Raw genomic sequence first — 12,961 nt, 5'->3', positions numbered from 1 at the left:
ATTAAAGTTCTACACTACCTTGCCTGGGCCTAAGTTTTCCATGGCCATTGTTCCTCAAGATCCAGATCAAAAGCTTGCATATTTCATTTCTAGATTGCAGTTCATTCCAGATTAAAAATCCAAATGAAAACAATAAACAAGTATTAAGGCCTAATATGTTATAACTCTTCCTTGTTTAATTACAAATGCATAAAGAATAAGCTTAGCTTGGTTGGTTCCTGGAACGAAGTCACCACTGCTTTAATGTGCTTATCTCCTTAAACACAACACTCAGCTCCATTTCACTTTCTGGAGGCCCTTTATTACTTGAACCATACAGTTTATATATTTTCCTTTCTATGCTTGCTATGCTTGTATAAAATGTCCTTTATGAGACTTAACCAGAGAACAAAGTCACTTTTGGCCTTTTTTGAGACTTCCTTTGTCAACACAAATAATACAAATCTCTTTACCTTAGCCTCAGGTAAACTCTTCAGACAAGGGGAAAAATGAGCCACATTATTCAATAAAATATTACAAGAACAATCACTTGGCCACACATTAAAATTCTTCTTTTAAACCACCAGAGCCAGGGTTCCATAATTCAAATCACCCTCAGCAACAGTCTTTCATATTCCTACTCTGATAGTCCATTACTCACCACTTAAACATTCTACTGATTTCCAAATCAAAAGTCCCCAAATCCACACACATTCTTCCAAACAAAAATATGGTTAAGCATATCACAGCAATATCATAGTCCCTGGTACCAACTTCTGTCTTTGGGTTTTACTGCTCTGAACAGACACCATGACCAAGGCAAGTCTTATAAATTACAACATTTAATTAGGACTAGCTTACAGGTTCAGAGAATCAGTCCATTATCAGCAAGGTGGGAACATGGCATCATCGAAGAAGATGGGCTGGAGTAGCTCAGAGTTTCATGTCTTGTGAAGGCAGCTAGGAGAAGACTGGCTTCCAGCCAATTAGAATGAGGGTCTCTAAAGCCTATGCTCACAGTGACACACTTCCTCCAACAAGGCAACATCTACTCCAACAAGGCCATATCTCCAAATGGTGCCACTCCCTGGGCCAAGCATATTAAAATTACCACAGATGCCTTGGATGGAGAATTAGCTGGTTTTTTAGCATGTTATATTTAATTCATGGAAAAAGTTCTGAGCTCAGAGATGTGACATGTTTACACTAACATACCATCAGTGCATTTTGAATGGAAAGTCAATATAAAAAATTCCAGGTACTTAAAATATTTCTTGAGTCAAATTCAAAAATGGAAAACAAGGCTGTGTATTGGTATAGTTCCAAAGCTGCATCTTCATTTCATAGAGAGAAATGCAACAATGCACTTTTTGTGGTATTCTGGCTGTTTCAGGCCACTTTGGAAGTCTTGTGCCCAATGGGCAGAGCATTGCTGTTTCTGCTATATCCTGCTGCCACCACTGATTCCTGTGTAGTGTTTGCTATTGAATTTGACTGCTGGTATCCTGACAATGAAGTACAGAATTTCCCCAAAAAACTACTTCTAAGTGTGTCCACAACCTACTTTTTATATTAACTTTGAATCGTCTCTATCTCTGGTCATTAGGCTCAGAGTGAGGTTGAAGCATTTAAGAACCCTATATAAAGTCAATTTTCAAAATTCCCTCTTTCATGTCCCCAAGGCCAGATCCCCAAGGTGCAAAGGGGAGAGGCAAGATCAGATCTTTATAGTGCCTCAGCCTGTGAAGAGTGGGGATTGCTCTATGTATCCTTCTGAAATTAGCTTGGCCACAGGTTGGTGACCCAGACCAGGGACATCCAGATGGACTTTAATGATAACATTAGTGATGCACATTTACACAGACCTTTGATGTTTCATGGCAATGGACCATAGGCCAAGACATAACCATGGTCTTAAGGGAGCAACACAGACTACATGCATCAGGCCTTCTCACCAGCCTTTGTATCCAGTTTTGCCTCTCTTCATCATGTAAGAAATATTTCTAGTTCTCTCTCTCTCTCTCTCTCTCTCTCTCTCTCTCTCTCTCTCTCTCTCTCTTTTCCATTTGTCTACCACATTCTTGATTGTCATAGTGTTTTATGTCTACCTGCACCATATGGCAGTGGACATGATCCAGGTCCAACATTTTTTAAGTGCTTTCATGTTGCACATAAACCTGGAATGCTATGTAACTCTACAGGAAAACTCATTGTAGAGGACAGCATGACACTCTCTTTACTAAAACAATAATGGTCACTGTGATAAACAAGGGGATTATCCACACAAAATTTTGAATTGTTACAAAGTAATGACCTTTTTTCAAAATAGAATTGCTAATCTCATAACTCAAAGAACCTGATGTCATTGCTAATGCCTATTTGATAATATGCTCTGAATTCTCAAGATTGGGCAAAAGGGTATGCTAAGGTACATGTTACACATTTTCTTTCTGTAATGAAAGAAGACATTTTCTAGCTGCCTTTGTACAAAATGAAAATCTATTATAATCTAGGCCTTAGGCTGTCCAGGAAGTCCACTGTTTGAAGTTGAGGAGAAAGGCAGATGCCATCATCTCAGCAGTCTGCAAAGGCAGAACTGTTTTCATCTTTCAAAGCTTAGATAGATGGTTTATAAGGACTGGGGCATGTCTTGCATTACAAACATACACTGGTCAGGAAGCATCATCATTAGTTGATCAAGATGCAAACACCTTGTTATCCAGGACCTAAATGGATTGCAGTAGTCTTCAGCAGGCAGCTTGACTTATTAAGTTTAATTTATTTGTTGGCTTTGACTAAAGGAGGTCACTTGGCAAGGCTTCTGTCTTGGGTAAATGTCCATAATTTTATTTCTTTTATTAAGCAATTGAATATGCACACTTGTTTTACTAGGTGACTGCCTCATTATGAAGTCCTTACTTTGTTGGGTGTGGATGGCACAGTTTTCTTGAATTTACGTGATCTACAATGTTATTTGTTAATTAGTGTCTTATACTGATCCAGGACATTTCCATAGAATTAAATTTTAAGCTGTGGGACCAAAATACTCCATCTGGCAATGACTATATATTAAAACCAAGAGGTAGCATCTACGACGTGACAATACATCAATAACCCTTGTAGATTTTCTTTCTTACTTTTAAAGATAACATTTATTCATTTATTTCATGCAATGAGTACACTGTAGGTCTCTTCACACACACAAGAAGAAGGCATTGGATCCTATTACAGATAGTTGTGAGCCACCATGTAGTTGCCGGAAATTGAACTCAGGACCTCTGAAAAATCAGTCAGTGCTCTAGTGCTCTTAACTGCTGAGCCATCTCTCCAGCCCTGCAGATTTTCTTAATTGGATAATACTAATGACTTGCTTGTCACCACTGGGAGTTCATATTTCATACTACTAATGAGCAATTCATTTCTACCTAGCCTATGCAAGCAGAGAAAAATATGGATATGGGGATCTTGGATGATTCTGTACTTTATTTATGCCTTGGCTCCATGTGAAGAGTCTCCACCACTCAGTAGAAACTAAGTTAGAAATAGGATTCAAGGTGGAGTATCTTTGATCTGACAGGTTCAGTATGTATGATGAATAATTTCAGTCTCTATTCTTTAAGGAATTGCATGGATATGGCTTAAGATTTTGGCCATATTTTTAGAAAAATCCTCTATGAGCCTTTAAAAAGGTCTCAGGAGTCCTCACAAAAGACTTGGAAAGAAGATGTGATCAATTAGTGGAAAAGATGGTAGGTTTACACATTTTTGTTTGAGAATATGTAGTCACAGCATTCTTTGAGGATCGTTGGAGTATAAGAAACTGATTTAGATGTGTCACCTACTTCCAACTGCACTACAGTGAAGGGGATGATGACCAACCTGAATCAACTTGTCACAAAGTCTGTCGAAGACTCTGTACTCTCAGCTATAAAAATGAGGTACAGGATAGTTTTCTTCCAATGTTATATAAATACTACCCATGAAACTATAGTACTAGAATGAGAATGACTAAAGAGATTTTTTCAAAATTGTTTCACATGAATTTCAGAAATTGTTCCATTTGGCCACTGTTGAAGGCCAACAACAAATCCAGAGCTTTTAAAAGGGACCAGAAATTCCTCTGGATTGTAGAAGGTAGCTGTGGAGTTGACTGGCTATACACAAATATATATGACTTGGAATGTGTAGTTTTTCTTGAGATTTATGAGCCATGACTGTCCCTTGGGATGTAGATTGGGTACAATGAAGTTCTAGGTATCGCTTGTACAGAGTTAGCAAAATCATGTTTTCAGTGCCTAGAAGGGATGCTGATTTTCTTTCCTGTTGATGCCCTGGTGACTCATGAAAATACTGACCAGGTTCCTTGCATTAACTGCTCTGGGCCTTCAGACATGGGGAGTAAGTTTCCTTAACTCTTGTCAGGAATGCTTTTGTTGATTGACAACTGCTCTTGAATTTAATGAGAGACATGACCCCAGTGACTTCTTTGCTAGAAACTTTGCTTCACATGTTACCTTTGATGCCTCTGCCAGTTGGTGGGTTGCCTTTACAGGAAATGTAGTATATGCCCACAGTGCACCTGGGTTTGTGAGCTCTGTGCTTTTTCAATAGGCCTCTTGTCCCCCTCTTACATGTTAATTTTTCCAGTCCCAGTTATCCTCTGCCTTATTTGAGAAGCAGTCCCTATAACTGAGACGTAAAAGTATTCTTTCACTTTTACCTAATTAGTACCTCAGTGTTTGAGTGTAATGACACATATGTTAGCCCTGATATTTAACTCCAGAACTGCTGTCCCCTTATATGAACCATAGAGTCAGCAATTAAAGTTAGCAATTAAAGTATTATGCCTGATCTGAATCTTAATACAGCTAATGTCACCAGTCCAGCAATATATCATAATGATAGAATTTAAAAAAGCAGTGCAAGCAGCTATGGAATTCTTTCCTCAGCCTAAAGATGGAACATGTTTTCTTTATTTTTTTTATTTGTCCTCAATTTTTGTTTTTTTTTTAATTTTTTTTAATTTATTCTCTTTTTTGAGTTCAGTCTTTATTTTTTTTTTTTGAAAAGGCATGAAGTTTTCTTTTTTTTTTTCCCAAATCGTAATTAATTCACACAGGGGTTATAAACACATAAAGGCAGGATGTGGGGAAGGGAATGACACTAGAGTGTGGGTGTTCAGGGGGAAGATATCTTCAGAACCAGGTATCGGCTAGGTGAACGTTCAGGGGACAATTCACTATGACTCTGCCTATGACTCACTTGTCCTTATCTAAGTTGGTATTGTCTGCCAAGGCTACCTATTTACAAGGTCTATGACTACTCAGGCTTATAAATTTCCACAAAAGCTGCCTGTTGACATTAGCTTATAGCCATCTGTTTCAATGTTTTTCCACTGAGACCCAAGACTTGGTGTTAGTATACATGCATGACAAGCCTATTGCTGATTTTAGGCCTATGGCTGATTTTAGGCCTACAATGTGTAAGCATGGCTGCCCCTGACATCTCCTCCCTTCTCAAAGTATAGAAGGGCTGTGGCAATTCTAAACTTGCGAAGGTGGAGATAGAGGCCTGACCTCCAGTATTTGAAGGGCACCTTGTAATGGTTCCAGTCCCCCTGTCGTTGTCCAGTGAGGCATGAGGGTCATACCCGTCTCGATGTCTTTTTCCTAGAGAGGGAATACTTTTGACATCAACCCCTATGCAGTCAGGCTTGTCCCTCAGGGAACCCAGATAGATATTTTTATCTTTTATTTAGATTCCCTTGCAGTGCTTAGCCTGGCAACCTAAGCAAGAATTCAGATCACCTGTCAGAGGGGGTTCTGGGTGGCCCCTCTCTGCTTGGTCTAGGGGCAGAAGTCCCTCCTTTTGAGTTGGGTAGAGATGGCTTTTGGAAGCACCCTGTATAAAGTAACAACCTCATCTTGAGTCTCGTGGTCCTCCATAGCTAACTTATGATAGTGTTACTGAATAGGTTTTGCTACCAAATTATTTATCTGTTGTTTCACAGAGTTAGTCAGCCTATTTGAGGCCCAGGGACCAGCAGAAAAAAGCAAAAAGAACCCAAATAATGGTCCCAAGATGGAAGGAAATAGGGTTGACAACCTTAGAGAGGCTGCAAACCAATTCTTGTACCACCATTCATCTGTCTCTTTCCCTCACTTGTTTTTCTTACGGCCTTCACTACCTATTTCATGCTCTCTTTAACCCTCCTTGTCTTGTCTATGTAAAGGCAACCTTCTTCTTTCAGGGTTGTACACAGTCAAGAGTTGTATACAGCCTTTTCTATTGTACTAGAGTAAATCAAGTCTAATAAGGATCTTTGCAATTTTAGGAGGTCTCTTCAGACGGCAAAACGAGGGATTTCTTCAGATTAGTGATGTCAATCTCTAGCTGTTTGATTTTCTGGTCAGTGGCCCTTCAAAAGTCTGAGTAGTATAAGTTCGGAGGCCAGCATCTGGATTAGAACTTCTAACAGCAGACATCACGGGTGATTCATTTTTACCTGGAAAGGAAAAGGAAGGGGCTTCTCAGGGAGATTTCTCTTCCCTGGATGTAAATTGTTATTCCTCGTATTTATGATTGGGCCTGGCTTTGTGGGGGTATCTATTTTTTTCATTAATCTTTTTGGTAGCCGGTTAGCTGTGCCTTCTGTGGTATCGGACAGGCATATCAGTCCTCGGCTCCATAAGAGAGCTGGGTATGGGCTCTTCCCTTTAAGGGTAAGGGGGTCCTTCCCCATATCTGTGGCAAAGTTTTGTTGGTCTTGGTGGTGCCAGAGGCAGTCAGCAACAGATTTGCCATGAGCTTTCAGCTTTAGAGAGATAAAAGTGAACAAGGCATGATGGAGAGTACTTCAGGGGGACTCCTTCTGAGGGGGTACCATTCCCCCTCTTTTGTTTTTTTTGTTTTGTTTTTTTTTAAACATTTTTTTATTAGATATTTTATTTATATTTCATATGTTATCCCCTTACCCCATCCCCCACCCACCTGGGAACCCCCCATCCCCTTACCCCTCCTCCTTCTTCTCCGTGGATGTAACCCCCACCTACCCCCCCACACTCCCACTTCCCCACCCTCAAAATTCCCACCCCCTGGGGCGTCCAGCCTTCATGAGGTCAAGGATCTCTTCTTCCACCTGTGCCCGGCAGGGCCCTCCACTCTTACATATTCAGCTGAAGCCCTGGATCCCTCCATAAGTGCACCCAGGCTGGTGGTTAGGACCCTGGGAGCTGTGGTTGGTTGGTATTGTTGCTCTCCTCATGGTGCCACAAACCCTTTCAGCTCCTTCAGTCCTCACTCTAACTCCTCCATTGAGAACCTCATGATCAGTTCAATGGCTAGTTGTGAGCATCTGCCTCTGAATATGTCAGACTCTCAAAGGCCTCTGAGGAGACATCCATATCAGGCCCTTATCGGCATGCACTTCCTGAATTCCACATCAGCATCTACCTTTGGTGACTGCACATGGGATGGATACTCAGCTGGAAAGGTCTTCAAATGGCCCCTCCTTCAGTTTCTGTCCCTCACTTTGTCTCCATATTTGCTCCCTTGAGTATTTTGTTGCTCCTTCTAAGAAGAACTGAGTCACCCCCACTTGGTCTTCCTTCTTTATGAGCTTCATGTGGCCTGTGAGTTGCATCTTGGGCATTTCAAGGTTCTGGGCTAATATCCAATAATCAGTGAGTGAATACCATGTGTGTTCTTTTGTGATTGGCTTACTTCACTCAGGATGATAACTTCTAGTTCCATCCATTTACCTAGGAACCTCTCAAATTCATTGTTTTTAATAGCTGAGTAATACTCCATTGTGTAAATATACCACATTTTTTGAATCCATTCCTCAATTGAAGGACATCTGGGTTCTTTCCAGCTCCTGGCTATTATAAATAAGGCTGCTATGAACATAGTTGAGCATATGTCCTTGTTATATGTTCAAGCATCTTCTGGGTATATGGCTAGGAGTGGTATAGCTGGATCCTCAGGTAATGCTATGTCCAATTTTCTGAGGAACCGCCAGACTGATTTCCAAAGTGGTTGCACCATCTTGCAGTCCCACCAACAATGGAGGAGTGTTCCTCTTTCTCCACACCCTCACCAGCATCTACTATCACCTGAGTTCTTAATCTTAGCCATTCTGACTGGTGTGAGATGGAATCTCAGAGTTGTTTTGATTTGCATTTCCCTGATGACTAAGGATGCTGAACATTTCTTTAGATGCTTCTCGGCCATTCGAGTTTCTTGCATTGAAAATTCTTTGTTAAGCTCTATACCCCATTTTTTAATAGGTAATTTGGTTGTCTGGAGTCTAATTTCTTGAGTTCTTTGTATATATTGGATATTAGCCCTCTATCAGATGTAGGATTGGTAAAGATCTTTTCCCAATTTGTTGGTTGTCATTTTGTCCTATTGACAGTGTCCTTTGCCTTACAGAATCTTTGCAATTTTATGAAGTCCCATTTGTCAATTCTCGATCTTAGAGCATATGCCATTGGTGTTCTGTTCAGGAACTTTTCCCTTGTGCCCAAGTATTCGAGGCTCTTCCCCACCTTCTCTTCTATTAGTTTCAGTGTATCTGGTTTTATGTGGAGGTCCTTTATCCACTTAGACTTGAGCTTTGTACATGGAGATAAGAATGGATCAATTTTCATTCTTCTACATGTTGTCTTCCAGTTGAACCAGCACCATTTGTTGAAAATGCTGTCCTTTTTCCACTGGACAGTTTTAGCTCCTTTGTCAAAGATCAAGTGACCATAGGAGTGTGGGTTCATTTCTGGGTCTTCAATTCTATTCCATTGATCTTCCTGCCTGTCTCTGTACCAATACCAGGTAGTTTTTATCACTATTGCTCTGTAGTACAGCTTGAGGTCAGGAATGGTGATTCCTCCAGAAGTTCTTTTATTGTTGAGAATAGTTTTCACTATCCTGGGTTTTTTGTTATTCCATATGAATTTGAGAATTTCCTTTTCTAACTCTGTGAAGAATTGAGTTGGGATTTTAATGAGGATTGCACTGAATCTGTAGATTGCTTTTGGCAAGATGGCCATTTTTATTATATTAATCCTGCCAATCCATGAGCATGGGAGATCTTTCCATCTTCTGAGATCTTCTTCGATTTCTTTCTTCAGGGACTTGAAGTTCTTGTCCTACAGGTCTTTCACTTGCTTGGTTAAATTCACACCAAGGTATTTCATATTATTTGCAACTATTGTGAAGGGTGTCATTTCCCTAATTTCTTTTTCAGTCTGTTTATCTTTCATGTAGAGGAAGGCTACTGATTTGTTTGAGTTGATTTTATAACCAGCCACTTTGCTGAAGTTGTTTATCAGGTTTAGGAGTTCTCTGGTGGAAGTTTGGGGGTCACTTAAGTATACTATCATATCATCTGCAAATAGCGATATTTTGACTTCTTCCTTTCCTATTTGTATCCCTTTGACTTCTTTTTGTTGTCTAATTGCTCTGGCTAGGACTTGCAGTACTATATTGAATAGGTAGGGGGAGAGTGGGCAGCCTTGTCTAGTCCCTGATCTTAGTGGGATTGCTTCAAGTTTCTCTCCATTTAGCTTGATGTTGGCTACTGGTTTGCTGTAAATTGCTTTTACTATGTTTAGTTAGGGGCCTTGAATTCCTGATCTTTCCAAGACTTTTATCATGAACGGATGTTGAATTTTATCAAATGCTTTCTCAGCATCTAGTGAGATGATCATGTGGTTTTTTTCTTTGAGTTTGTTTATATAGTGGATTACATTGATGGATTTCCGAATATTGAACCATCCCTGCATTCCTGGGATAAAACCTACTTGATCATGATGGATGATTGTTTTGATGTGTTCTTGGATTCGGTTTGCTAGAATTTTATTGAGTATTTTTGCATCGATGTTCATAAGGGAGATTGGTCTGAAGTTCTCTTTCTTTGTCGGGTCTTTGTGGGGTTTGGGTATGAGTGTAATTGTAGCTTCATAGAACGAAATGGGTAGTGTTCCTTCTGTTTCTATTTTGTGGAATAGTTTGAAGAGAATTGGTATTAGGTCTTCCTTGAAGGTCTGATAAAATTCAGCACTAAAACCATCTGGTCCTGGGCTTTTTTTAGTGGGGAGACTTTTAATGACTGCTGCTATTTCTCTAGGGGTTATGGGACTATTTAGATGGTTTATCTGCTCCTGGTTTAACTTTGGGACCTGGTATCTGTCTAGGAAATTGTCCATTTCTTCCAGGTTTTCCAGTTTTGTTGAGTATAGGCCTTTGTAGTAAGATCTGATGATTTTTTGAATTTCTTCCGTTTCTGTTGTTATGTCTCCCTTTTCAGTTCTGATTTTATTAATTTGGATACTGTCTCTGTGCCCTCTGGTTAATCTGGCTAACGGTTTATCTATCTTATTGATTTTCTCAAAGAACCAACTCCTGGTTTTATTGATATTTTGTATTGTTCTTTCTGTTTCTATTTGGTTGATTTCAGCCCTGAGTTTGATTATTTCCTGCCTTCTACTCCTCTTGGGTGTATTTGCTTCTTTTTGTTCTAGAGCTTTTAGTTGTGCAGTCAACTTGTTAGTGTGTGCTCTTTCCAGTTTCTTTTTGTAGGCACTCAGAGCTATGAGTTTTCCTCTTAGCACTGCCTTCATGGAGTCCCACAAGTTTTGGTATGATGTGTCCTCATTTTCATTGAATTCTAAAAAGTCTTTAATTTCTTTCTTTATTTCTTCCTTGAGCAAGTCATCATTGAGTAGAGAGTTGTTCAGTTTCCATGTGCACGTGGGTTTTCCATTGGTTTTGTCATTATTAAAGACCAGTCTTATTCCGTGGTGATCTGATAAGATGCAAGGAATTATTTCAATCTTTTTGTATCTGTAGAGGCCTGCTTTGTGACCAGTTATATGGTCTATTTTGGAGAAGGTACCATGAGGTGCTGAGAAAAAGGTATATTCTTTTGTTTTAGGATGAAATGTTCTATAGATGTCTGTTAAGTCCATTTGGTTCATAACTTCTGTTAATGTCAAAGTGTCTCGGTTTAGTTTCTGTTTCCATGATCTGTCTGTCCATTGCTGAGAGTGGGGTGTTGAAATCCCCCACTATTATTGTATGAGGTGTAATGTGTGTTTTGAGCTTTAGTAAAGTTTCTTTTATGTATGTAGGTGCCCTTGCATTTGGAGCGTAGATGTTCAGAATTGAGAGTTCACCTTGGTAGATTTTTCCTTTGCTGAGTATGAAGTGTCCTTCCTTATCTTTTTTGATTAATTTTGGATGAAAGTCGATTTTATTTGATATTAGAATGGCTACTCCAGCTTGTTTCTTGGGACTATTGGCTTGGAAAATTGTTTTCCACCCTTTTATTCTGAGGTAGTGTCTGTCTTTGTCACTGAGGTGCGTTTCTTGTATGCAGCAAAATTCTGGGTCTTGTTTGTGTATCCAGTCTGATAGTCTGCATCTTTTTATTGGGGAATTGAGACCATTGATGTTAAGAGATATTAAGGAAAAATGATTGTGGCTTCCTGTTATTTTTGCTATTAGAGGTAAAGTTATGTTTGTATAGTTATCTTCTTTTGGGGTTGTTGGAAGATTACTTACTTGCTTTTTCTAGGTTGTAGTTTCCCTCCTTGTGTTGGCGTTTTCCATCAATTATCCTTTGAAGTGCTGGGTTTGTGGGAAGATATTGTGCAAATTTGGTTTTGTCATGGAATATCTTGGTTTCACCATCTATAGTGATTGAGAGTTTTGCTGGGTATAGTAATCTGGGCTGGCAATTGTGTTCTCTTAGGGTCTGTATGATGTCCATCCAGGCTCTTCTGGCTTTTATAGTCTCTGGTGAGAAGTCTGGTGTAATTCTTATAGGTCTGCCTTTGTATGTTACTTGACCTTTTTCCCTTACTGCTTTTAGTATTTTTTCTTTGTTTTGTGCATCTGATGTTTTGATTATGTGACAGGAGGTATTTCTTTTCTGGTCTAGTCTATTTGGTGTTCTGTAGGCTTCTTGTATGTTTATGGGCATCTTGTTCTTTAGGTTAGGGAAGTTCTTCTCAATAATTTTGTTGAAGATATTTACTGTCCCTTTAAGTTGGGAATCTTCATTCTCATCTATACCTATTATCCTTAGGCTTGGTCTTCTCATTGTGTCCTGGATTTCCTGGATGTTTTGAGTTAGAAGTTTTTTGCATTTTGCACTTTCTTTGACAACTGTGTCAATATTTTCTACCGTATCTTCTGCATTTGAGATTCTCTCTTCTATCTCTTGTATTCGGTTGGTGATGCTTGCGTCTATGACTCCTGATCTCTTTCTTAGGTTTTCTATTTCCATGGTTGTCTCCCTTTGAGCTTTCTTTATTGTTTCTATTTCCAGTTTCAGATCCTGAATGTTTTTGTTTAATTCCTTCTTTGTGTTTTCTTGCATTTCCTTAAGGGATTTCTGTGATTCCTCTTTAAGGGCTTCTATCTGTTTACTTGTACTCTCCTGTATTTCTTTAAGGGAGTTACTTAATTCCTTCTTATAATCCTCTATCATCATCATGAGAAGTGATTTTAATTCTGAATCCTGCTTTTCAGGTGTGATGGGGTGTTCAGGGCTTGCTATATTGGGAGAACTGGGTACTGATGATGCCAAGAAACTTTGGTTTATGTTGCTTATGTTCTTGTTCTTGCCTTTCACCATCTGGTTAACTCTAGTGTTGCCTGCCCTCACTGTGTAAGACTGGAGTCTGTATTTCCAGTTATCTTGCTTGATGCAGAGCTCCTCAGAGTCCAGATGTCTCTGTAGTCTTATGATCCTAATCTTGGTGTCTGCTGCTCTGAGTGCAGTGGCTCCTCAGCTGCTCTGAGTACAGTGGCTCCTCTAGGATGACTCAGGAGTCAGTATCTCCACAGGACAGAAGTAGATCAACTCAGTGTCAGCTGCTCTGAGTACAGTGGCTCCTCGGCTGCTCTGAGTGCAGTGGCTCCTCTAGGATGACTCAGGAGTCAGTATCTCCACAGGACAGGAGCAGACCAACTCTGT

The sequence above is a fragment of the Grammomys surdaster genome, unplaced genomic scaffold, assembly GCF_004785775.1.
Source record: "Grammomys surdaster isolate TR1022 unplaced genomic scaffold, NIH_TR_1.0 125946, whole genome shotgun sequence".
Classification (NCBI taxonomy): Eukaryota; Metazoa; Chordata; class Mammalia; order Rodentia; family Muridae; genus Grammomys; species Grammomys surdaster.
This window is presented reverse-complemented; position numbering follows the sequence as displayed.